This window comes from Tachyglossus aculeatus, unplaced genomic scaffold (genome assembly GCF_015852505.1).
Source record: "Tachyglossus aculeatus isolate mTacAcu1 unplaced genomic scaffold, mTacAcu1.pri scaffold_114_arrow_ctg1, whole genome shotgun sequence".
Classification (NCBI taxonomy): Eukaryota; Metazoa; Chordata; class Mammalia; order Monotremata; family Tachyglossidae; genus Tachyglossus; species Tachyglossus aculeatus.
In genome coordinates this window covers 288,591-313,694 of record NW_024044846.1, presented here as the reverse complement: position 1 = coordinate 313,694, position 25,104 = coordinate 288,591, and positions in this window count along the sequence as shown.

The window sequence follows — 25,104 nt, the reverse complement described above, 5'->3', positions numbered from 1 at the left end:
TTGTCTCACAGTGGGCTCACAGTCTTTATCCCCATTTTACAGATGCGGTAACTGAGGCACGGAGAAGTTAAGTAACTTGCCCAAAGTCGCACAGCTGACAAATGGTGGAGGCGGAGGCGGAGGCGGTATTAGAACCCCACGACCCCACAACCTCTGACTCACACGCCAAATCTCTTTCCCCTAAGCCATGCTACGTCTCTGAGGGATGAAATAATGCTCATCTTCATCGTTGGTACTCATTGCTTACTATGTGCAGAGAACTGTGCTAGGCGTTTGGAAGAGTACAATATAACAGAGGTGGTTCACACATTCCCTGCTTACAAGGACCTTACAGACTAGGGAGGAAGCTTCCAGTCTAGAACTTACAGTCTAGAACTTACAGGCTAGAACTGACAGTGCTTTCCACTCCCATTGAAGGGGGCCACCACTCTCTAGCCAAGGGTTAGAAGTCTGAGAAAGATGATTTATGACAGTAAATTCCAACATTTTGACTTCATGCCCTCTATCTCCAGCTCCTGGTTCTTTCCACTAGAAAGAGCTGCACATCTTATGTTTTAATTTTTAATTTTTGCATTCTGATCTGGGACCTTGTGACCTTTCTGGAATAGTGGAATATAGCTCTCTTAGACCCAGGACCTCAGGCTCCAAACAAGTGAATGCCTCAATGGGTTTTCCCAATAGGTCCAAGACTGAACTCCTTATCTTCCCTCCCAAACGCTGCCCTCTCCCTGACTTTCCCGTCACTGTAGACGGCAGTACCATCCTTCCCGTCTCACAAGCCCTCAATCTTGGTGTCATCCTCGACTCTGCTCTCTCGTTCAGCCCTCACATACAGTCCGTCACCAAAACTGCCGGTCTCACCTCCGCAACATCGCCAATATCCGCCCTTTCCTCTCCATCCAAACCGCTACCTTGCTGGTTCAATCTCTCATCCTATCCCGACTGGATTGCTGCATTAGCCTCCCCTCCGATCCCCCATCCTCCTGCCTCTCCCCACTTCAGTCTATACTTCACGCTTCTGCCCGGATCATCTTTGTGCAGAAACGCTCTGGGCATGCTACTCCCCTCCTCAAAAATTTCCAGTGGCTACCAGTCAATGTACACATCAAGCAAAAACTCCTCACTCTCGGCTTCAAGGCTCTCCATCACCTTGCCCCTTCCTACCTCACCTCCCTTCTCTCCTTCTACAGCGCAGCCCGCACCCTCAGCTCCTCTGCCTCTAACCTCCTCACTGTGCCTCGTTCCCGCCTGTCCCGCCATCGACCCCTCACCCACGTCCTCCCCCTGTCCTGGAATGTCCTCCCTCCGCACACCCGCCAGCCTAGCTCTCTTCCCCCCTTCAAAGCCCTACTGAGAGCTCACCTCCTCCAGGAGGCCTTCCCAGATTGAGCCCCCGTTTTCCTCTCCTCCTCCCCAACCGCCCAGCCCTACCTCCTTCCCCTCCACACAGCACCTGTATATATGCTTATACAGATTTATCACTTTATTTAGTTCACTTGTACATATTTATTATTCTATTGCTTTTGTTAATGATGTGCATCTAGCTTTACTTCTATTTATTCTGATGACTTGACACCTGTCCACATGTTTTGTTTTGTTGTCTGCCTCCCGCTTCTAGACTGTGAGTCCGTTGTTGGGTAGATATCGTCTCTATAGAGAAACAGCATTGCTCAGTGGAAAGAGCACGGACTTTGTAGTCAGGGATCATGAGTTCAAACCACGGCCCTGCCAATTGTCAGCTGTGTGACTTTGGGCAAGTTACTTAACTTCTCTGGGCCTCAGTTCCTTCATCTGTAAAATGGGGATTAAGACTGTGAGCCCCCCGTGGGGCTGATCACCTTGTAACCTCACCAGCGCTTAGAACAGTGCTTTGCACATATTAAGCGCTTAATAAATGTCATTATCGTTATTATTATTATTATTATATGTTTCCAACTTGTACTTCCCAAGCGCTTAGTACAGTGCTGTGCACACAGTAAGCTCTCAATAAATACAATTGAATGAATGGAGAGGGGAGGCAGGATCTCTTCCGATTCAGAGGACCTAGTTTCAATCCCAGCTCTGCCTCTTGTCTTGTGTGAACTTTGGCACCTTCCTTTACTTCTGTGTGCTTCAGTTCCCTCACATACAAAATGGAGATCCAATAACTTTTAATAATAATAAAATAATGATGGCATTTGTTAACTGCTTACTATGTGCCAAGCACTGTTCTAAGCACTGGAGAAGATGCCGAGTAATCAGGGTGTTCCACGTGGGGCTTACAATTTTAATCTCCACTTTTTATTTGAAGCAGTTGAGGCACAGAGAAGTAAAGTGTCTTGCCCAAGGTCACACAGCAGACAAGGGGCAGTTCCGGGATTAAAACCCACATACTCGCCTAGACCCGCACTCTTTCCATTAATCCATGCTGCCTTCTCCCTCTTACTCTGACTGTGTGTCGCATATGGAACCTGAGTATTTTGAATCTACCCCAGTACTTAATGCAGTGCCTGGCACATAGGAAGCACCTAACAAATATCACAATTACTATTATTATTCACCCCCACTGTCTGGAGAGTTTGCATCTCCAAGGCCATGCCAATACAGCCTCTGCTCCTCACCAACCTCTCACTCACACCACCTCCCATCTTTCTGAGCAGAACCTCCCCCTCATAGACTTTTGACCTTAGCAGCAAGGCCTCTCCGGCCAGCATTCATCATTCATTCATTCAATAGTATTTATTGAGCGCCTACTGTGTGCAGAGCACTGTACTAAACGATTGGAAAGTACAATTCAGCAACAGAGACAATACCTACCCAACAACGTGCTCACAGTCTAGAAGGGGGAGACAGACAACAAAACAAAACAAAACAAGTAGACAGGCATCCAGTACCAACTACAGCCCCGGTCCAGGTACCCAGATTGTTTAGTTTGCAATGGTATTTGTTGCGTGTTTGCTATGTGCAAGGCACTGTACTAAACACTGGGTTAGATATAAGATAATCAAGTTGGATACAATCTCTCTCTCAAGAAGCTCCCAGTCTAAGTCAGACAGAGGAGGATTCAATCCCCTATATTGCAGATGAGGAATTCGAGGTACTGAGAAATTAGGTTACTGCCAAGGACACTCGGCAGATAAGTGGCAGGGATGAGATCAGAAACCAGGTTCTTTGACTCCCAGGCCCATGCTCTTTCCCTCGGCTATGATGCTTCGTGACATCCAGGATAGAGCCCCGGAGAAGATAGAGCAAGATAAGGACACTCCTTGTGTTCTGATTTGGGCATTGAAATTCATCCTGGAACGGGCTAACTGGGGTTCTTCCAGAAACAGTTAGAGGCAGGTGCAGGTGGGGGTTCCCAGCCCCCCTCAAATCACCCAACAGCACTCTGGGACAGTGGACGTTTGCTTGATTGATGGATGCTCAAACCATTCCCTTGGTTTGACCCAGTACTCTCTGTTCTGAGTTCGAGAGCTGGGCAGAGAAGGGTCTCTGTATGGATGTGAGGGGCAAGGGGACTGTGGCGATGGCTATTCATTAATTCATGTTCTGCACTCACCTGGAGACGTGCAGTGTCGGGGTCGTCTGGGCTGCACTGATCTGGGTTGGCCTCCTTTCCTCTTCAGCTCAAGGACGCTCACCGCTGGGAGGGTTCAGCCTCCACATAGCCCTCAGGTTCAGCCCGCCTGGTGCTCAAGAGGATTTGAGGAACAAGAAAAAGGTGAGCCTGATGACAGATCTGTTGGTCCCTTAGAATGTCTGGTTTCAGGGCAGTGAGGAAAGGGCCTCTGATAAAGAGACTTTATTCTTCCCTTCCATCCTGGGGGACAGAAACTTATGGACGTCCGGATAGGAAGGGCTGAGCTGAGGATGCAAGTGAGCCTCCTCAGGGAGTCTGGTGATTTTGTCTCCATGGAGATAAAAAAAAACGTTATTAACTGAGGACTGTAGAGAGAGGCTCCTAAACCAGAAACAGGCCTGGGATAAATTTTTGATTATAGGTTCACCGGGGAAGGTACCACCACTTAACAAAGCACCTTAGAGGCATGGCTTTCTCTGTTATTTTCATTGTAGTCCCAACTGTGCATATAAAACATACCTGAGCTGTTTGACTGTGAATTTTGCCTGTGTATGTGTACGATGACATAAAGGTTGGGGTCAAATAGTAGTTATAATTGCAGCAACAGTAGTAACAGTAGCCAGAGTATTTGTTTATTCATTCATTCAATTGCATTTATTGATCACTTACTGTATGCAAAGCACTGCACTAAGCGCTTGGGAGAGCACAATATAACAATAGACATATTCCCTGCCCACAATGAGTAATTGCATTAATTAAGTGCCCACTGGGTACCAAATGCTTTACCAAGTGTTTGGGGGAGTACAATACAACAGACTGCACAGATGCATTCTCTTCACACACTGAGCTTACAGTCTAGTAGTAGTAATGGCGTTTAATGAGTGCCCTCTGTCTTCAACACTGGTGTATTACAAATCGATCAGGATGGATACAATCCCTGTCCCACATGACACTCACAGTCTGTAGGTAAGAGGGAGAACAGTTACTGAATCCCCATTTTGCTGTTGAGGAAACTGAAGCCCAAAAAATTTAAGTCACTCGCCCAACGTCACACAACAGGCAAGTGGTGGAGCTGGATTTAGAATTCAGGTCCTTCTGACTTCCAGGGCCGTGCTCTATTCACTAGGCCACTCTGCTTCTCTGTGGAAGCATCTTCCCACTGACAACAGGTTTTTTAAAAAAAAACCGTTCAAGCCATGTTTCCCCTCCCCTCAAGAACCTGCAAAAATTTCCCATCCACATTCACATCAAACAGAAACTCCCCACCATTGGCTTTAAAGCACTCAATCACTTTGCCCCTTCCTGTATCACTTTGCTCTCATACTACAACCCAGCCCACACATTTTGCTCCTCTAATGCCAACCTTCTCACTGTAACTCAAACTCATTTTTCTCACTGCTGACTTCTTGCCCTCGTCCTGCCTCTGTCCTGGAATACCTTCCCCTCCTCGTATCAGACAACTACTCTCCCCACTTTCAATGCCTTATTGAAGTCACATCTCCTCCAAGAAGACTTCCCTGACTAAACCTTCTTTTCTTTTTCTTCAACTCCCTTCTGCATCACCCTGACTTGTTCCCTTTATTCACCCCCCCAACCCAGCCCCACAGCAGTTCTGTACATATCTGTAATTTATTCATTTATATTAATGTTGGTATCACCCTCTAGACTGCACGCTTTTTGTGGGCAGGGAATGTTCCTGTTGCATTGTTATATTGTACCCTCCCAAGTGCTCAGTACAGTGATTTACACGTAGTAAGTGCTCAGTAAATGCGATTGGCTGACTGACATGTGACCAGTAATGTCAGTCTGAAATAGGGAAGATTGGATTCAATTTCAAAAAATGTTGATTATTCTCGCATTCGAGATCTTTTTTCCCTCTCTGTCCTAGCTCTTATGGATAGTTGTATATTAAAATCTTTTATCCAGTGGCATTTATTGAGGACATACTGAGTGCCTATTGAGTACTTTGTGCTAAAAGAGTACCAGGAGAATACAAACTATACTGTCCTGTCATCAAGGAGTGTAGAATTTAATGAATCAAATCAATTAGATTGATATCATTGATTTGATTAATGAATGTGTAGTCAATTATTTATTCTGATTCCACTATCAGTATCTATCATCCGTTAGCGCTTCTTGTAGGCAGCGACTTTGTCTCCTCCTTCTGTTGTACTTTCTTAACCACAGTGTTTTACACTCACAGGGAACTCAAGGGAAACTTTATTACTACTATTACTATACTACTACTGTTATTACTACTGCTACTGCAATTACTAAACTACTCCTACTGCTGCCATTACTGTTACTTAGTAACAGTAGTACTATTACTACTACTACTTACTACTATTACTACAACTGTTACTTTCCTATTCGTTCATTTATTCATTCAATCGTATTTATTGAGTGCTTACTATGTGCAGAGCACTGTACTAAGCGCTTGGGAAGTACAAGTTGGCAACATACAGAGACGGTCCCTACCCAACAACGGGCTCACAGTCTAAGAGGGGGACACAGACAACAAAACAAAACATATTAACAAAATAAAATAAATAGAATAAACATGTACAAGTAAAATAAATAAATGAACAGAGTAATAAATATGTACAAACAAATATACATATATACAGGTGCAGTCGGGAGGGGAAGGAGGCAAGGCGGGGGGAATGGAAGGGGGGAGGAGGGGGAGAGGAAGGAGGGGTTACTGATACTAGTAGTGCTAGTACCACTACTACTATACTACTACCACCATTACTACCTCTGGTACTACTACTACTACTACTATCGCTACTACTATTACTATTACTACTACTATTACTACTAATTCCTAAGAGAAACAGCTTGGCCTAGTATATAGAGCACGGGCCTGGAAGTCAGAAACAACCTGGGTTTGAATTCTACACACTATTCTGCTGTGTGATCTTGGGTAAGTCGCTTCACTTCTCTGTGCCTCAGTTACCTTGTCCATGAAATGGGGATTAAGGCTGTGAGCCTGATGTGGGAAAGGACTGTGTCGAATCTGATTTGTTTGTATCTACCCCAGCACTTAGTAGGGTGCCTGGCACATAGTAAACGCTTAGCAAATACTACAATTCTTATTATTATTACTATGATTATTACTGCTACTACTATGACTATTACTTTCACTACTGCTACTATTTTCTACTATGAATACTACTGTTACTACTACTACTATAACAACTAGTTGAATAGGGCTGGCCTCCACTTGCTCGTTCACTCCTCCAAGGATAATGGATCTAAGCCAATGCTCCAAAACTTCTCTACTATGAAATTTCAAGCATTTCATCTACTCTCTCTTTCATATGTTTTCTCCATCAATAAATGATTCCTGCCCTGGTTTGAGAGACTGGACATTGATTTTCTGGACAGCTGTCCAGTTCTACTCAATATGTTCCAAACATTGCTTCTCAATAGGTGCTCAATAAATACCATAGATTAATGGATTGATCGACTAGAACGTTGTTCTGGTTTGTTCTAGTGCTAAACGGAGTGATTTCCCCCTTAATAGTTGCTCAGTGAATACGATTGACTTGCTGATTCACTGATTGAGAGGCGAAGGGGATTAGCAGTTCCTGGAAAAACTGCTATGCAGTTAGTGTTAAGTGGTTGGGTAGGGACAATGCTCTGCATATTAGAAGTTCATGGCATTCGAATGAACCTTTTATGAGACACTAGGACCCTCCCCAGGGTGACCTTCAAGTCCCGGTTTCTCAGACTGTATATGAGGGGGTTCAGGGTGTGGGGCTCCACCGTGTAGAATGCCAAAACCAGCAGGTCCAGCGTCGAAGGGAAGACCGAGGGAGATGTTAGGTAGGCAAAGGCGCCTGTAGTGATAAAAAGAGTGAAAACGACCAGGTGGGGCAGAAAGGTGGAGAAGGCTTTGGACAGCCCATCTGACGACGGTATCCTTAGCACAGCCAGGAAGATGTGACTGTAAGAAATGACTACGAATCCATGGGAGAAGAAACCGGAGGAGCCCCCCATGGCAGTGTTTATGTCTTCGGCAGTATGTTTCTCAGAATAAGAGATCTTCAGTAAGGAGTGGATGTCACAGAAAAACTGCTGGGCCTCATGGGATTCACGGAAATGTAGAAAGGATATACCGGTGGAAAACAAAACTCCAAGCAGCCCCCCCTTGAGCCATGAGGTTATGTTGCCAATTTGTACTTCCAAAGCGCTTAGTACAGTGCTCTGCACATAGTAAGCGCTCAATAAATACGATTGATGATGATGACGATGATGATGATGAGGTGACCACCATCTTTACACAGGCCCCTCTCTCCATGCTGACCTTGTAGCACAGGGGGTGGCAGATGAGTATGTAGTGGTCGTAGGACATCACCGTGAGGACAAACATCTCTGAAGCAGCAAGCAGAATCACTAGCAAAGCCTGGGAGACATAGCCTAGGAAGAATATGGATCTGTTTTGGGACATAGAGTTGAGATGGACTTGGGGATGGTGACGGAGTTGATGCAGAGGTCGAGGATGGACAGGTTCCTGAGGATGAAGTACATGAGGGGGTGGAGGCGCTGGTCAAAGGTGGTTAGTGTGATGACGATTAGATTTCCGGCCAGGGATTCCAGGTATACCAGGTGGAACAGCTCATCGTGGACAAGCTGCAGCTCCCAGACCTCCGAGAACCCCAGAAGGAGGAATCCGGTCACTGAGGTGTGATTGTTCATCTTTCGGAGCCTTCCATGTTACCTGCTGAGGGGGGGAAGAAGAATGATATCCAAGATCTGCTAATTAGTATATTGCTTTTCAGAATACCCTATTCAAACATTTGGGGCCACTTGCCATTTGTATAGTAACTCAAGAGAGAAGTGTCTGAAACACTGAAAAACTGATGATGAAGGATGGTGGAGGATAGGGGATGATGGATGTCAGAGGACGATGGATATTGGAGGTGAAGGAGAAGGATGGAGGACGTCAGACGATGATGGCGAATAATGGAGGATCACAATATAACAGATGATGATAGATGATGGAGGTTGATGGAAGACGATGAAGAATAATAGAAGATGACAGAGGATGATGAAGATAATGGGGCATGACAGAGGACGGTGGGGAAAAATGGAGGATGACAGAAGACAGTAGAGAATAATGGAGGATGCCAGAGGATAACAGATTATGATAGATGATGGAGGTTGATAGATGATGATGGAAAATGGAGAATGAAGAAGAACAATGGAGAATGATGGCAGATTCTAACTTGGACTGTTAGCCCCATGTGGGACAGGGACTGTGTCTAACCTGATTAGCAATGGGGCCTCATGAACTGATATTGAGTAACCGTTCCTCTCCTATGTGGTTAATGAACTAGGTCCCTTTAAATGACTGCCAGGCAGTTCTGACTAACTGAGCCTAGTACACCGGGCCCCAGTTCTAGAATACTCCTTACTCGGGTCTAGTATCTACACTTCTCTGGATTAAACAGTTGTGAGAAAATGACAAAGCAAGTGCGGTTTTTTTTCCTAAGTTCCTGAAGCTGTTATGTCGTCATCAGTACATTTGGGCACTAAAAATTACTTAATACATCTTCAAAAGGTCATTCAGATTCCGAGATTAAGGCAGAGACAGGGAAGCTGTGCACGGCTCTGGGGGTCAGGCGGTCATGGATTCTAATCTCGGCTCTGCCACCTGCCTGCTGTGCTAACTTGGGCAAGTCACTTCACTTTTCTGTGCCTCGGTTATCTCATCTGTAAAATGGGGAAAAATAGGTGTAAACTGTGAGCCCCAAGTGGGAGAGGAACTGTGTCCAACCCTATTTAGTTGTATACACCCCAACGCTTAGCACAGTGTCGGGCATATAGGTAAGTGCTTAACAAATACCCTAATTATTATTGTTATTATTATTATTATCCATTTCCCCACCACAAGTGGGGTGAGGCAGGGTTTTGTGTGGGCCTGGTGCTGTTGAACTGATGCCACTCACCCTTGCTGAAAATGCAACAAGAGACATGGACGCAGGTGGTAGAACACCATTTCACTCCTCTGGGTAGCTCTTGGGACTCAGTTGACTTGGATCCTCAATCAAAATCCTAGAGACAGTCATTCAGGAGTTGTTGATTGGAGATGGTTGTCAATAAATACCATAGATTCATTGATCATTTCTGCAAACACCTTTTTGTTGTGTGTCATAATGGCATCCTGATATTATCATTCAATCGTATACATTGAGTGCTTACTGTATGCAGAGCACTGTACTAAGCACTTGGAAAGTACAATTCAGCCACAAAGAGAGACAACCCTGCCCACACCGGGCTCAAATTCTAGAAATGGATGAATTACCTACATTAACTAATATTTCTTCAACATTAATAGTGTTTCTTGAGCGCTTTCTGTGTGCAGGGCATTGTACTAAGTTCCTGGGAGAGTACAATAGAACTGAATTAGTTGAAAGGTTCCCTGCCGACAGCGAGTTTACAGTCTAGGAGGAGATGAACATTAATATAAATATATGTTACAAAAATGAATGTAGGTTCCCTTCCTTATGTGAGTGTGCTCTGCAGGTAGGCTCCTCTTCAACCCAACCAAAAGTGACTGAGGGAATCTGAAACAGGTAGGTAGATTCTACTATAGCCTAAAAGGCAGTCCAGTAGGCAATCGATCAATCAGTGATATTTATTGAGCACTTACTGGGTGCAGAGCACTGTACTAAGCTTTCGGGGAGTACAGTAGAACATAATTGGAAGACAACATAATTGGAAGACACGTTCCCTGCCAGCAGAGAGCTTCGAGGCTAGTCTAGGCTCAGCTTCATTCTCCTTTGTCCTTCTCTTTGGACCTGGGCATCTTGGTCTTGACTGGTTTCAACTAGATGTTTTCAGTCCAGGCCTCCTAACTCCTAACTCTCTCCTTCGGGCGGTCAGTGTCTTTTCGACAGTGGCGGATTTTCCACGTACATCCCAGGCCTGGCCTCTCATCTCACACTCATCTTTCCGGTTCCGTCTTCTCTGCATTCCTGGCTTTTTATCTGGCCCCTCTTTACAACCCGTTTTAGCATTCTATATCCTACATCCTGATCTGGGATTGGGAAGCAGCGTGGTTTAGTGGAAAGCTTGGGGACCTGTGTTCTAATCTCAGCTCCACTACCTACCTTTTTTGGGTGGTATTTGTTAAGGGGTTACTAGGTGTCAGGCATTATACTAAGTGATGGGGTACAAGCTAATCAGGTTGGACACAGTCTCTGTCCCACATGAGGGTCACAGTCTTAATCCCCATTTTACAGATGAGGTAACAGGCACAGAGAAGTGAAGTAACTTGCTCAAGGTCAAAAAGCATATAAGTGGTGGAGCTTGAATTAGGACCCAGGTGCTTTGAGGCCCGTGATCTATCTACTAGGCCATGCTGCTTCTCACGCACGTACATTTCCTTATATTCTGCTACTTTCCCTACCTGTAATTCATTTGAATCTCTCTTTTTCACACTAGACTCTAAGCCTCTTGAGGGTAGACATTGTGTCTGCCCACTAGAGAAGCAGCGTGGCTTAATGGGAAGAGACCGGGCTTGTGGGTTCTAATCCCGGCTCCATCGCTTATCAGCTGTGTAACGTTGGGCAAGTCACTTCACATCTCTGTGCCTCAGTACCCTCATCTGTAAAATGGGGATTGAGACTGTGAGCCCCATGTGGGACAACCTGATTACCTTGCATCTACCCCAGCGCTTACAGCAGAGCTCGGCACATAGTAAGCGCTTAACAAATACCATCATCATCATCATCATCATCATCATCACTCTGTTGTACTGGATTCTTCCAAGCACTTATTACAGAGCTCTGCACTCAATCAGTTGTAAGCTCTGTGTGGGCATAGATCCTATCAACTCAGTTGTATTAGTACAGTGCTCTGCACCCGATAAGTGCTCAATAACTACGATGGATGGATTAAGCTATTGACTTTGACTCATCGGCCCGATCCAGGGTTGGGATACTGAGTTCTTCCTCCTCATCTCCTCCTGCAGGTTTGTGGCCATGACTAGAAAGAGTCTGGCATAAAACCAGTGCTCCGGGCTCCTCGGAGACAGCAGTCGCTGTTCTGGGCGGGATGGGGAGAGGAGGTTTCCCCGGGAGGACCAGCCCGGGCTCGTCCTGAGAGACTCGTTAGCTGGAAGACTCAGGAGTCCCACAGCTGACGTTATCCCCGAGGTTTAGTAGGGATCAGACTGTATCACTAATGTTACCTCCCTCACCCTTGAGAATGCCTATGGTCACAAATTCATTCATTTGTCTTCGTTTAGTGCTTGCTGTGTGGAAAGCACTGTAGAAAGCTCTTGGGAGCTTACAAAAATTAACAGACGTAGTCACGGCTCACAATGAATTTATAACGTAGAGAAATTCCGATAACGAACTAAACTCTTGCAAACTGAGTAGTTATGCGATCCTCCTCTGAGCTCTCACTCTCCCCACCTTCACAGCCTTATGAAAATCTCCTCCAAGAGGCCCTCATTTCCTCTTCTCCCACTCTTTTCCACCTCACTGTGGTACTTGGATTTGCACGCTTTATTCACCCCTCCTTCAGCCCCACAGCACTTACGTCCATATCCATAATTTAATTATTTATATTAACGTCTGTCTCCCCCAATAGATTGTAAGCTCACTGTGGGCAGGGAACGTGTTTACCAACTCTGCTGTATATACTTTCTCAAGGGCTCAGTGCAGTGCTCTCAACACAGTAAATGTTCAGTAAATACAATTGACTGACTGATTCATTCTTTCAATTGCATTTATTGAGTGCTTATCTGTGCAGAATACTGTACTAAGTGCTTGATTGACCATTCATCTGGTGTTTTTTTACTGGACAGTCTGGTTTCTGGCTGTTCTGTCTTCTGCTCTGGGACCAGGATCCTTGCGTGACCCCGTTGCCCACCCTCGCAGGTTCTGTGCCCCTTTGTCTAACAGCACCAACGTCCAGTTGGGTATCATGCCTATTGGGTTTCCTAGTCTTCTCTTACAATTCTATTTCCGTTAAAGTCCTCCTATCCTCTTCTCCCACTCCCTTCTGCGTCATCCTTTCTTGCTCCCTTTATTCATCCTCCCGTCCCAGCCCCACAGAGCTTACATCCATATTTGTCATTTCTTTATGTCTATTAATGTCTGTCTACCCCTCGAGACCGTAAGCTTACTGTGATCAGGGAATGTGTTCATTATATTGTTATATTGTACTCTCCCAAGCACTTAGTATATTGCCCTGCACATAGAAAACACTCAATTAATACGATTAACTGACTGACTGACTGATTATTAAAGGCCACCTCATTTTCACGCCATCTCAGTCCCGATCAAGGACTGATCTTGGTCTGGTCCCAGTTCTGCTAATACACTGTGTGGGCCTAATGGAAAGAGCACGGGGTTGGGAGTCAGAGGAGGACCTGGGCTCTAATCCCTGCTCCGCCATGTACCTGCTGTGTGACCTTGGTCAAGTCACTTCACTTCTCTGGGCCTCAGTTACCTGATCTATGTAATGGAGATTAGGACTGTGAGCCCCGTGTGGAACAGGGATTGGGTACAAGCCGATCATCTTGTATCTACCCTAGCGCCTAGTACAGTGCCCGGCACATAACGGGAACGAATCCACCAATTCTGTTTTATTGTATTCTCCCAACAATTTAGTACAAGGCTCTGCACACACTAAGCACTTGATTGATTGATGATAATCGCTTTACAAATACTACAAACAAATAGCCAATCTCCACGGCCACCACCCCCTGTAGACGGCTGGCATTATGATCCATTCGGGCATGGTGGTCCTGGAACTTGAGGTCTCAGCAACTGGCTGTCCATCTTTCTCCATGGAAGACTCCATGGTCACCAGTAGTTCCCATGTGAACGACCCCAAGGGGTGGGGATCCAGAATCCCCAGGCCAGAAGGGTCTCTGACCTCAGGGAGAAGAGGGTTCTACCGTAATTCTAGAGGTATTTCCTCGCTATCATCCTCCTCAGGGTGGTCTTCATGACTTTGTTCCTCAGGCTGCAGATGAGGGGGTTCAGGGGGGAGCATCACGACATAGAACACGGACACCAGCAGTTCCACGACAGAGGGGGAGTCAGACACGGTAAGCGAAGGTTCCGTTCAGGTTGAATACGACACGACGACGAGGTGAGGCAGGCAGGTGGAGAAAGGTATGGCCCGACCCTAGGCAGCCGGTATCCTTAGCACATCCCAGAAGGTGTGAAACTACGAGAAGACGATGAAAATAAAGGAGATAATAGCCAAGCTAAGCCAGTGGCCATGCTGACATCGATGACAACGTGCGTTTCAGAACAGGAGATCTTCAGTAAGGAAGAGGTTTCACAGAAAAACTGTTTGATCACGTTAGAGCCACAGAATCTCAGTGTCAATGTCCTGGGTGTGTACAACGCCCCAAACAGGCCCCTGCAGAGCCAGGAGGCGGGCGCCATCTTCCCACAGTCCCCTCGGTCCATGATGACTTCGTAGCGCAGGGGGCTACAGATGGCGGCTTAGCGGTCATCGCCATGAGGAGGGACAACTCCGAGACAGCAAATGAAGAGTGGTGGTCTGTCAGACATGAAGGGGGAAGGTTTTCTAGGCCAGAGGCAGGATGTGGACGAGGGGCTGGCAGTGAGATAGACAAGATCTAGGCATAAATTGTACTACTTGAATCTCAGTCAAACAATGGTATTTATTAAGTGCTTACTGTGTGCAGAACATTATACTAAGGGCTTAGGAGAGGACATTACAATAGGGGTGATATCTATGTTCCCTGTCTACCGCTATCTATCCTAATCTAGTAGGAGGGTATTGTTTTTTAGTACAGTGCTTGCCACACAAATTGCCTACTGTGAGATTTTGGGCAAGCCAATTAAATTCTGCATGCCTCAGTTACTTCATTTGTCATATTGGAATTAAGACTGTGAGCCCTGTGTAGGACACTGAACTGTGTCCAACCTGAGTTAGTTAGCCAGTCCAACCTAGTGCTTAGGGCAGAGCCTGGCAGATAGTAAACGCTTAACAAATATCATTAAAAAATGAAAGCCTCAATAAATACAATTAATTGAGTATCTAGGTGCCAGATCCTTCAGATTGCACATATTTATGTCCTCCAAAGGATCTACTCGTAGTAGAGTGCTTTGCGTACATTACACACTCAATAAATACCACTGATGGATTGGTGGATAGAGTCAATGCTGGTCTTCCACTTTTGAACAGACTAGAAGCATTCCATTCTATGGGGAAAATTTCCACCTCAGGACTCTCCCTAGGGCGGCCTTCATGTCCCGGTTCCTCTGGCTGAAGATGAGGGGGTTCAGGGTGGGGGGCATGACGGCGTAGAACACGGACCGCAGCAGGTCTAACATCGAGGAAGAGTGTGAGGGAGGCTTGAGATAGCCAAACATGTCTATGAAGAGGAAGATGGTGACGACGACAAGATGGGGCAAGCAGTTGGAGAAGGCTTTGACCCGGCCCTCGGCTGCCGGCATCCTTATCACGGTACGGAAGATGCACACGTATGAGACGACGATGGAGATGAAACAACCGCGTACCAGAAACAAGCTGCGGCCCAGAACGGCGATCTCATCACTGTAGCGTTTGGAGCAGGAGAGCCGGATGAGGGAAGGAATGTCGCAGAATGACTAATGGTTGGCGTTGGTGTCACAGAAGAGGAAGGAGAAAGTCACGGCAGTGTGGATGCCTCCGTTCAGCCCTCTGCTGAGCCAGGAGGTGGAGGCCATCTTCCCACAGGCTCCTAGGTCCATAATGACCTCGTAGCGCAGGGGGCGGCAGATGGCAGCCTAGCGGTCATAAGACACCACCAGGAGCAAAGCCACTTTGACACCCCTAAGGGTAATTACTAAGAAGACCTGAGAGATGCAACCCGAGAAGGAAATTTCTCTATGGTCGGTCAGGGAGTTGTGGATGAATTTGGGGACGATAATGGAGATCTATCAGAGGTCGATGAGGGCCAGGGTCCTGAGGAATATGTACATGGGTGTGTGGAGGCTCTAGTCGAGAATGGTGATGGCGACGATGAGGAGATTCCCCCTCAGGGCGGCCAAGTAGATCAAGAGGAACAGCACGGCCCGTACAGCTGCAGCTCCCAGGCCTCCGAGAATCCCAGCAGGAGGAATTCCCTCAATGCGGTGAGGTTTTTCATTTCTTCCTTGTGTGGAAATAGGGTCCTGCGTGTTAGATGGAGGTGAAAATGTTAAAGCAGTTTGGTCTTCTGACTAGAACACGAGCCTGGGAGTCAGAAGACCTGGGTTCTACTCCTGGTTCTGCCATGTGTCTTCTGTGTGACCTTGGGCAAGTCGTTTCACCTCTCTGGGCCCCAGTTACCTCACCTGTAAAATGAGGATTAAATCCTACTCTTTCCTCCTTTGCATTTTCTCCTCTGCTCCACTCTACCCAGGGAGTGGCGGCTACAAATGAAAGATATTCAATTGATAGCATTGATTGATTGATGGATTGACTATTGAAAAATTCTATGCTGGAAGGGAGATATCTGAGAAAAATCCCAGCTTCTTCAAGTTTTCTCCAAAACGAGGAATGCTGCAACTACAGCTGAACCCAAGCTCCTCCAGTTTACAATACCACTGCATATAATAATAATAATAAGAAGAAGAATGCTATTTGTTAAGCGCTTACTATGTGCCAAGCACTGTTCTAAGCACTGGGATGGATACAAGTAATCACGTTGTCCCACTTGGGGCTCACAGTCTTAATCCCCATTTTACAGATGAGGTAACTGAGGCACAGAGAAGTTAAGTGGCTTGTCCAAAGTCAAACAGCTGATAAGTGGCAGAACCGGAATTAGAACCCACGACCACTGACTCCCAAGCCCACACTCTTTCCACTAAGCCACGCTGCTTCTCACAATCAATTAGTCAATCGATCAATGCTTTTATTGGCTATTTTCAGAGCACTGTACTAAATGTTTGGTAGATTATGATACAGCGGAATTGGCGGAAATGTTCCCTGTCCACATTGAACTTACAGTCTAGAGGGGGAGACAGACATTAATATAAATAAATAAATATGATACAGGGCACCATATCACAGGCCACGGCAGGATGGAGGGCAGGTTAAGACTTCATTCATTCATTCATTCATTCGATCAATCATATTTATTGAGGGGGTGGAGCAGAGGGAGGGAGTCGGGGTGATGGCGAAGGGAGTAGTAGTAGAGGAAAAGGGGGGCTCAGTCAGGGAAGGCCTCCTGGAGGAGTTGAGCTCTCAGTATGGCTTTAAAAGGGGAAGAGAGCTAGTTTGGTGGATGTGAGGAGAGGCGGCATTCCAGGTCTGAGGTAGGACGTGGGCCAGGGGTCGATGGCGAGATAGGACAGAATGGGTTGGGTTGGAGAAGGAGAGAAGAGAGGTGAGGTAGGAATGGGAAAGGGGTTGGAGAGCTTTAAGCCAAGCTGATGGAGAGCTTCTCAGGGTAGTGTCCCTGCAGCCTCCAAGGGACCCTCAAACTAACAAGCCTGGGAGATGCAGCATGGTCTAGTGGAAAGAACATGGGCCTGGAAGTCAGAGAAGCTGGGTTTTAATTAAGGCTCTGCCAACTGCTTGCTGTGTGAACTTAGACAAGTCATTTAATTTCTCTGTGCCTCAGTTCTCCTCTTCTTTCCCTTAGACTGTGAGCACCATGCAGGACAGAATCTAACGAACTTGTAATCTACTCCACTCTTAGAAGGGTAATAATGGAACAGTGGAACAGTACAAAATGTACAGCAGAACAATAGAATAGTAATTAGAATAATAATAGTAATATTATACCATAGTATGGATATAGTAATTATGATAATAATATAGTAGGCATTAAACAAATACCACTTAACAAATAGAAGCAGCGTGGCTTAGTGGATAGAGCCCGGGATTGGAAGTCAGAGTTAATGGATTCTAATCCTGGCTCCATCACTTGTCAGCTGTGTGACTTTGGGCAAGTCACTTCACTTCTCTGTGCCACAGTTTCCTCTACTGTAAAATGGAGATGAAGACTGTGACTCCCACGTGGGATAACCTGATTAACAATGCTTGGAACATAGTGAGCGCTTACAAATACCATCATCATTATTTTAAAAAGCCTCTCCATTCTCGGTTCCTGCTTCAGACCAGAACATTCATTCATTCAATCGTATTTATTGAGCCCTTACTATGTACAGAGCACGGTACTAAGGGGGAAGTACAAATCGGCAAGCCATAGAGACAGTCCCTACTCAACAATGGGCTCACAGCCTAGGAGGCGGAGACAGACAACAAAACAAAACAAGTAGAAAGGTGTCGATACCATCAGAATAAATGGAATAATATCTATATAAACATCAATAATAAAATTAATAGATTAATAAATATGTACAAATATACACAAGTGCTGTGGGAAGCAGGAGGGGTAGGGCATGGGGGGCTATGGGGAGGGGAGGAGAAGGAGAGGAGAAGGGGGAGCAAAGTCAGGGAAGGCCTTCTGGAGGAGGTGAGCTCTCGGTAGGGCTTTGAAGGGAGGAAGAGAGCTAGCGTGGTGGATGTGTGGAGGGAGGGCATTACAGGCCAGGGAGAGGACGTGGGCTGGGGGTCGACGGCAGGACAGGCGAGAACGAGGCCCACTGAGGAGGTTAGTGGCAGAGGAGCGGAGTGTGCAGGCTGTGCTATAGAAGGAGAGAAGGAAGTTGAGGTAGGAGAGGGTGAGGTGATGGAGAGCTTTGAAGCCTATAGTGAGGAGTTTTTGCTTCATGCGAAGTTTGATAGGCAACCAATGGAGATTTTTAGGAGAGGAGTAACATGCCCAGAGAGTTTCTGTACAAAGGTAATCCGGGCAGCAGAGTGAAGAGAAGACTGAAGCGGGGAGAGACAGGAGGATAGGAGATCAGAAAGGAGGCCGAGGCAGTAATCCAGTCGGGATAGGATGAGAGATTAAACCAACAAGGTAGGAGTTTGAGTGGAGAGGTAAGGGCGGATCTAGCGATGTTGTGAAGTTGATATTGGCAGGTTTTGGTAACGAATTGGATGTATGGGGTGAATTAGAGAGTGGAGTCAAAGATGACCTCAAGGTTGTGGGCTGTGAGACTCAAGGTAGTGGTAGTGCCATCCATAGTGACGTGACAATCAGGGAGAGGACAGGCTTTGTGAGGGAAGATATGGAGCTCCGTCATAGACATGTTGAGATTTAGGTGGCAGGCGGACATCCAGGTGGAAATGTCTTGAATTCAGGAGGAGACACGAGCCTGAAGGGAGGGAGAGAGAACCCCCAGCCTGGTCATCCCCTATCCTGTAAACAGTACCCTGATCATGGTCTAATAGAAAGAGCATAATCCCGGTTGTGCTGCTTGCCTGCTGTGTGACTTTTCACAAGCCACTTCACGTCTCTCAATTTCCGCAGCTTAATACCCCAATTATTAATATCAGGAAAATCAAGCTCACCTTCCTCACAGGTCTTCTTAGAATCAGGTGAGGAACGAAATGACAGAGCTTGTTTTGCTTGCTCCCCCTAGACGGTCAGCTTGTTGTGGACAGGGAATGTGTCTTCAGAACAGTGCTTCGCACATAGCAAGCACTTACCAAAAACCTTATTATTATTATTATTATTATTATTATCATTATTACCTACTCTGTTATATCGTACTCTTCCAGTTGCTTAAATCAGTGTTCTTTACACAAGTGCTCAATAAATATCACTGATTGACTAATGTCTGCCTCCCCACGTACAGTATAAGCTCACTGGGGCAAGGATCATGTCCACCAATTCTGTTATACTGGAATCTTCCAATCACTCGTTCAGTGCTCTGCACGTAGTTAACGCTGGATAATAGCACTGATTGTTTGACTAACGTCTGCTTTTAATTCTAGATTCTGAGCTCGTTCATTCACTCATTCAGAAGTATTTATTGAGTGCTTACTGTGTGCAGAGCATTGTACTAAGCTCTTGGAAAGTAGATAGAGACAGACGGAGACAATACCTCCCCAACAAAGGGTTCACAGTCTCAAGGGAGAGACAGACAACAAAACAAGGCATGTAGACAGGCAGTGGGCAGCGAACATGTCTACCCACTCTGTAATAGTGTACTCTCCCAAGAGCTTAGTGCAGTGCTCTGCACCCAGCAAGCACCCACTGATTGATGGATTCTCTCCTTGGGTCTCAGCCACTGCACTCATGATCGCCAAAAAGTGCTCTACATCTCCGATGGTCTTCCCATCTGAGCTCAGAACTCGTGACAATTACTCTCAGAACAACGTGCTGAACAAACAGAGGAGCCTCTTTTATGAACTCCCGAAAAACATACGACTCTCATCATCTCCAATCCCTTGGGGAACCCGCTTGCTAAGAGAGGCTAGGATTCCCAGTGGGCCGTTATGTTCAACCTCTAGACGCAGAAAAATAGCAAAACTCAAGGGAGAGATTGGTCCACCTAGATTTATCTGCCTAGATTTATAATAATTATTAATATTCTCATCACTGCTGCTGTATTTGTTAAGCACTCATTAGATTGTCATATTTGTTTAGCACCAAATAATTATTATGGTAAATATTAAGCACTCACTATACTATCAGTTTGGTGTTTGTTAAGCATTCACTACCTTATGGTATTTGTCAAGTAATCACTATATTATTATTATGGCATTTGTTAAGCACTTACTATATTATTATTATGGTATTCGTTAAGCACTTACTATATCATTGTTATGGCATTTGTTAAGCACTTACTATATTATTATCATGATATTTGTTAAGCACTCACTATCTTAGTTTGGGATTTGTTAAGCACTGACTATAGTATTATTATGGGATTTCTTAAGCACTCACTATATTATTATTATGACATTTGTTAAGCACTTGCTATATTATTATTATGGTATTTGTTAAGCACTTACTATATTATTATTATGGCATTTGTTAAGCACTTACTATATTATTATCATGATATTTGTTAAGCACTCACTGTCTTATTTTGGGATTTGTTAAGCACTGACTATAGTATTATTATGGGATTTCTTAAGCACTCACTATATTATTATTATGACATTTGTTAAGCACTTGCTATATTATTATTATGGTATTTGTTAAGCACTCACTATATTATTATTATGCCATTTATTAAGAACTTACTATGTTGTTATTATTGTGGTATTCATTAAGCACTTTATACATTATTATGATTGTAACGATTAAGCAATTTATTATTATTATGGCAATTGTTAAGCACTAACTATATTATTATTATGGTATTCATTAAGCACTCACTATATTATTATTATGGCATTTGTTAAGCACTTTATATATTATTATAGCATTTGTTAAGCACTTTTATATTATTATTATCAGTGTGGAATGTTTGTGGAAGAAAAACAACTATCAATTACTTGATGGTATCTATTAAGCAATTAAGTGCTTAGTACAGTGCTTTCACAAAGTAGGCATTGATGATGATGATGATGATGATGATGAAGTAGAGCACTGTACTAAGTGCCTGGGAGCATTCGATATAACGGGGTTGGTAGGGTAGATATGATTCCTGTCTACTTTTAGATTGTAATCTGCATGAGGGAGAGGGACTATGTATAATCGCTCCTGTGTACTTTCTCCTATCATTTATTATTCATTCAGTCATATTAATTAAGCTCTTAGTATGTACAGAGCACTGCACTAAGCACTTACTACAGTGCTCTGCACACAGTGAGCACTTAATGAATAAAATTACGATTTCTACTATGTACCTGAACATGAATTCCTGGACCACTGGTTAAGTGGATTGTTCAAACAGCGCTTAGAATAGCGTTTGACACAGAGTAAGCGTTTAACAAAAGCCATAAAAATAAATAAACTAAAATAAATGCAAGTGTGCCAGGAGATTACCAAAGACCTGGCAGGAAATGCAGTGTCTCAAGTTGTTTCACTCTGTGTCTGAGCACTTTGGCTCTCCTTGGACTAGAACCCCAACTAGTAAAAGAAGTGGCAGGAGGGACACAGTGATACAACGATGACCCGCAACACCTCCCAACCAGAGAGAGATAAAACAGCCACCCCCTCCACTGTTTAGCTTATTCTGGCCTCTCATACAACAAAGAGGAGGTGAAAATCAGAGATTTGCTCTTGGGGTTCCAACATCTGGACAAGAGGAGTCGGATGAGATTGGTCGACTCAAGCCCTCCATCTCAGCTGGTGACTGGTACATGAGAACTCTATGTGCTATTCTATCAGTTGTCAGGTTGTCAGGGAAATACTGGGTGTGGGGTTCAGCGGTCACAGCGGAGAAGCAGTGTGGCCTATTGGGCCTGGTAGCCAGACGGATCTGGGGTCTAATCCCGGCTCTGACGTTTGTCTGCTTTGTGTCTTGGACAAGGCACTTGGCTTCTCTGTTCCTCAGTTACATCAACTCTAAAATGGGGATTAAGACTGTGAGCCTCATGTAGGACAGGGACTGTGTCCAACTTGATTAGCTTGAATCAAGCCCAGCACTTAGTATTGTGACTGGCACATAGTAAGTGCATAGTAAGTGAGAAGCAGCTTGACTCAGTGGAAAGAGCACGAGCTTGGGAGTCAGATGTCATGGGTTCTAATCCTGGCTCTGCCAGGTGTCAGCTGTGTGACTTGGGGCAATTTAACTTCTTTGTGCCTCATTTGTCTCATCTGTGAAATGGGGATTAAGACTGTGAGCCCCACGTGCGACAACCTGATTACTTTATATCTCTCCCAGCACTTAGAACTGTGCTTGGCACATAGTAAGCACTTAACAAATGCCATCATTATTATTTTTAATATATACCATAAAAATATATTTTTTTCCTGAAAGGCTCCAAACAGTTTCCATGTATCTCTAGACTGTATGCTCATCAATTTATTTTTATTTATTAATTATTTATTAAGTGCTCCCCATGTGTCAAACACTGTTCTAAGCACTGGGGTAGATACAAATTAATCTGTTTGGATGCAGTTCCGGTCCCATATAGGGCTCACAGATCAAGTAGGAGAGAAGACAAGCTCAAAGTGGTCAGGAGATGTGTCTATCAACTCTGCTGTACTCTCCCAAGTGCTTAGTACAGCACACAATGAGCGCTCAATAAATACTACTAGTTGATCAATATTGATGTGGGGATAAAGGGCGTATACTAGTGGAAAGAGCAAAGGGCTGGGAGTCAGACGGCTGGGAGTCACTTGCCTGCTGTGTGATCCTGGACACATCACTTAAATTCTCTGTGACTCAGTTTCCTCATTTGTAAAATGGTCATTAAAGTATCTGTTTTCCTTCCTCTTAGACTATGAGCCCCGTGTGGGACAGGAACCGTGTCTGATCTGATTGGACTTTATCCATTCCAGTTCTTGGAACATAGTATGTGCTCAACAAATACCACATGTAGTATTCAAATCTGGTGAATCTAACATATTATTATTGTTATTATCATTATTATTATTATGGTATTTGCAGTCTAATGAAAAATGTGTTACCTCAAACTGGCTGTTGTGTCATCAATCAATCGATCAATCAATGGTATTGATTGAGCACTATCAATCATATTTATTGACCCCTTACTACGGGCATTGCACTGTACTAAACACTAGGGAATACTAAGAACTAGTAAAACAGAGTTGGTTGACATGTTCCTTGTCCACAAAGAATTTATACTCTAGAAGGGGAAGCAGCCATTGAATAATCAAACTGTCAATCAATGACATGTATTGAGCGCTGACCACGTGCAGAGAACTGTAGTAAGCACTTGGGAGAGTTAAATGTGTCGCCATGATCTTGCCCATCAGACCTAAGTAGGAATAGTAGTAAAAGTATTCATAAAGAGCTTACTGTGTGATGATTTGACAAATTTGCAATGGTTAAAAACGGTCTTCTACACAGTTAGGGCAGTTTATCTCTGGGAAATGGCCAATGGCACGGCGGTGACAGGATTCCTCCTCCTTGGATTCTCAGAGGTCCGGGAGCTGCAGCTGGTCCAGGCCGTGCTGTTCCTCCTGGTCTACCTGGTGGCCCTGTTGGGGAATATCCTCATTGTCACCATCACCGCCCTCGACCGACGCCTCCACACCCCCATGTACTTCTTCCTCAGGAACCTGCCCGTCCTCGACCTCTGCCTCGTCTCCATCACCGTCCCCAAATCCATCCAGAACTCCGTGACTGATCGCAGAGAAATCTCTGTTCCGGGTTGCATCTCTCAAGTCTTCTTAGTAATCACCCTTGTGAGTGTCTAAGTGGCTCTGTTCACGGTGATGTCCTACGACCACTATGCCGCCATCTGCCGACCCCTGCGTTACGAGGTCATCATGGACCGAGGGGCCTGTGGGAAGATGGCCGCTGCCTCTTGGCTGGGTTGCACTGTGAGCACCGCCACCCACACGGCCGCCACCTTCTCTGTTGGCTTCGGTGGGTCCAACATGATCCTCCATTGCTTCTGTGACACTCCCCAAATGACAGAACTTTCAGGCCCCAGTGGTAACCTCCAGGAAATTGGGATCACAGTCTTCTCCGCCATTCTGAACGTCTCATGTCTCCTCTCCATCATCGTCTCCTACGTGTGCATCTTCCGGCCCATGCTGAGGATGCCGGCTACCTAGGGCCGGTCCAAAGCCTTCTCCATCTGCCTGCCTCACCTCTCCATGGTGATTGTATTCATCTCCACGAGAACTGTCGCCCACTTCAAGCCGCCCTTAGATTCCTTCCCCACGCTGGACCTGCTGTCGTCCGTGTTCTACACCATGGTGTCCCCTACCCTGTACCCCCTCATCTACATCCTGAGGTACCAGGACATGAAGACAGCTCTGAGGAGGGTGCTGGGAGTGAGAGGATGGCTCTGAGAAACAGGGAAACATGGCGTTCGTCCTGGGACAGGTACCTGTGGAGGCAAAATCCTTTAAGAAGTGTCACCTTCTTCTAGGGAAGGCTCAGGCAATCGATCACTAAAATAGACTATTTTTAACAGTAGTTGTTTCGCCCTTACTACGTGCCAGGCACTGAACTAAGATCTGGGGTAGATACAAACTCATCAGGTTGTACACAGTCCGTGTCCCACATGGTAATCACTCCCAGTTCCCTAGTGGAACCCTGAAACAAACTCCATTTAATGGTATCAGTGGTATTTAGTGAGAACGTACTATAATGAGCACTGTACTAAGCACTTGGGACAATACGGCACTGCTGGTAGAAACTTTCCCTGCCCACATCGAGCTCACAAACTATGTAAGCAGGAACCCTTGAACTAAACCACCCAGACCTGTAATTCTAGAGCAGAGCATACAAGCCTGAGTAACAGTTTGAAGAGTAGAAATTGCACAGGACATGGTGTCAGAAGGTCCTTAGTTCCAATCCCGGTTCAATCACATACCTGCTGTGTGACCTTGGGCGAGTCGCCTTACTCCTCTGTGCCTCAGTTACCTCATCTGAAAAATGGGGATAAAGACTGTGAACCCAACGTGGGACAGAGGCTTTGTCTAAGCTGCTTAGTTTGCATCCATCTCAGCCCTTACTACAGTGTCTGGCCCATATTAAGTGCTTAATAACAGCAACAACAAGCAGGAGAAGAATCAAAAGCAGTCTAGGGTATGTCTGTAAAGAGACTGGCCTTTGTCTCAG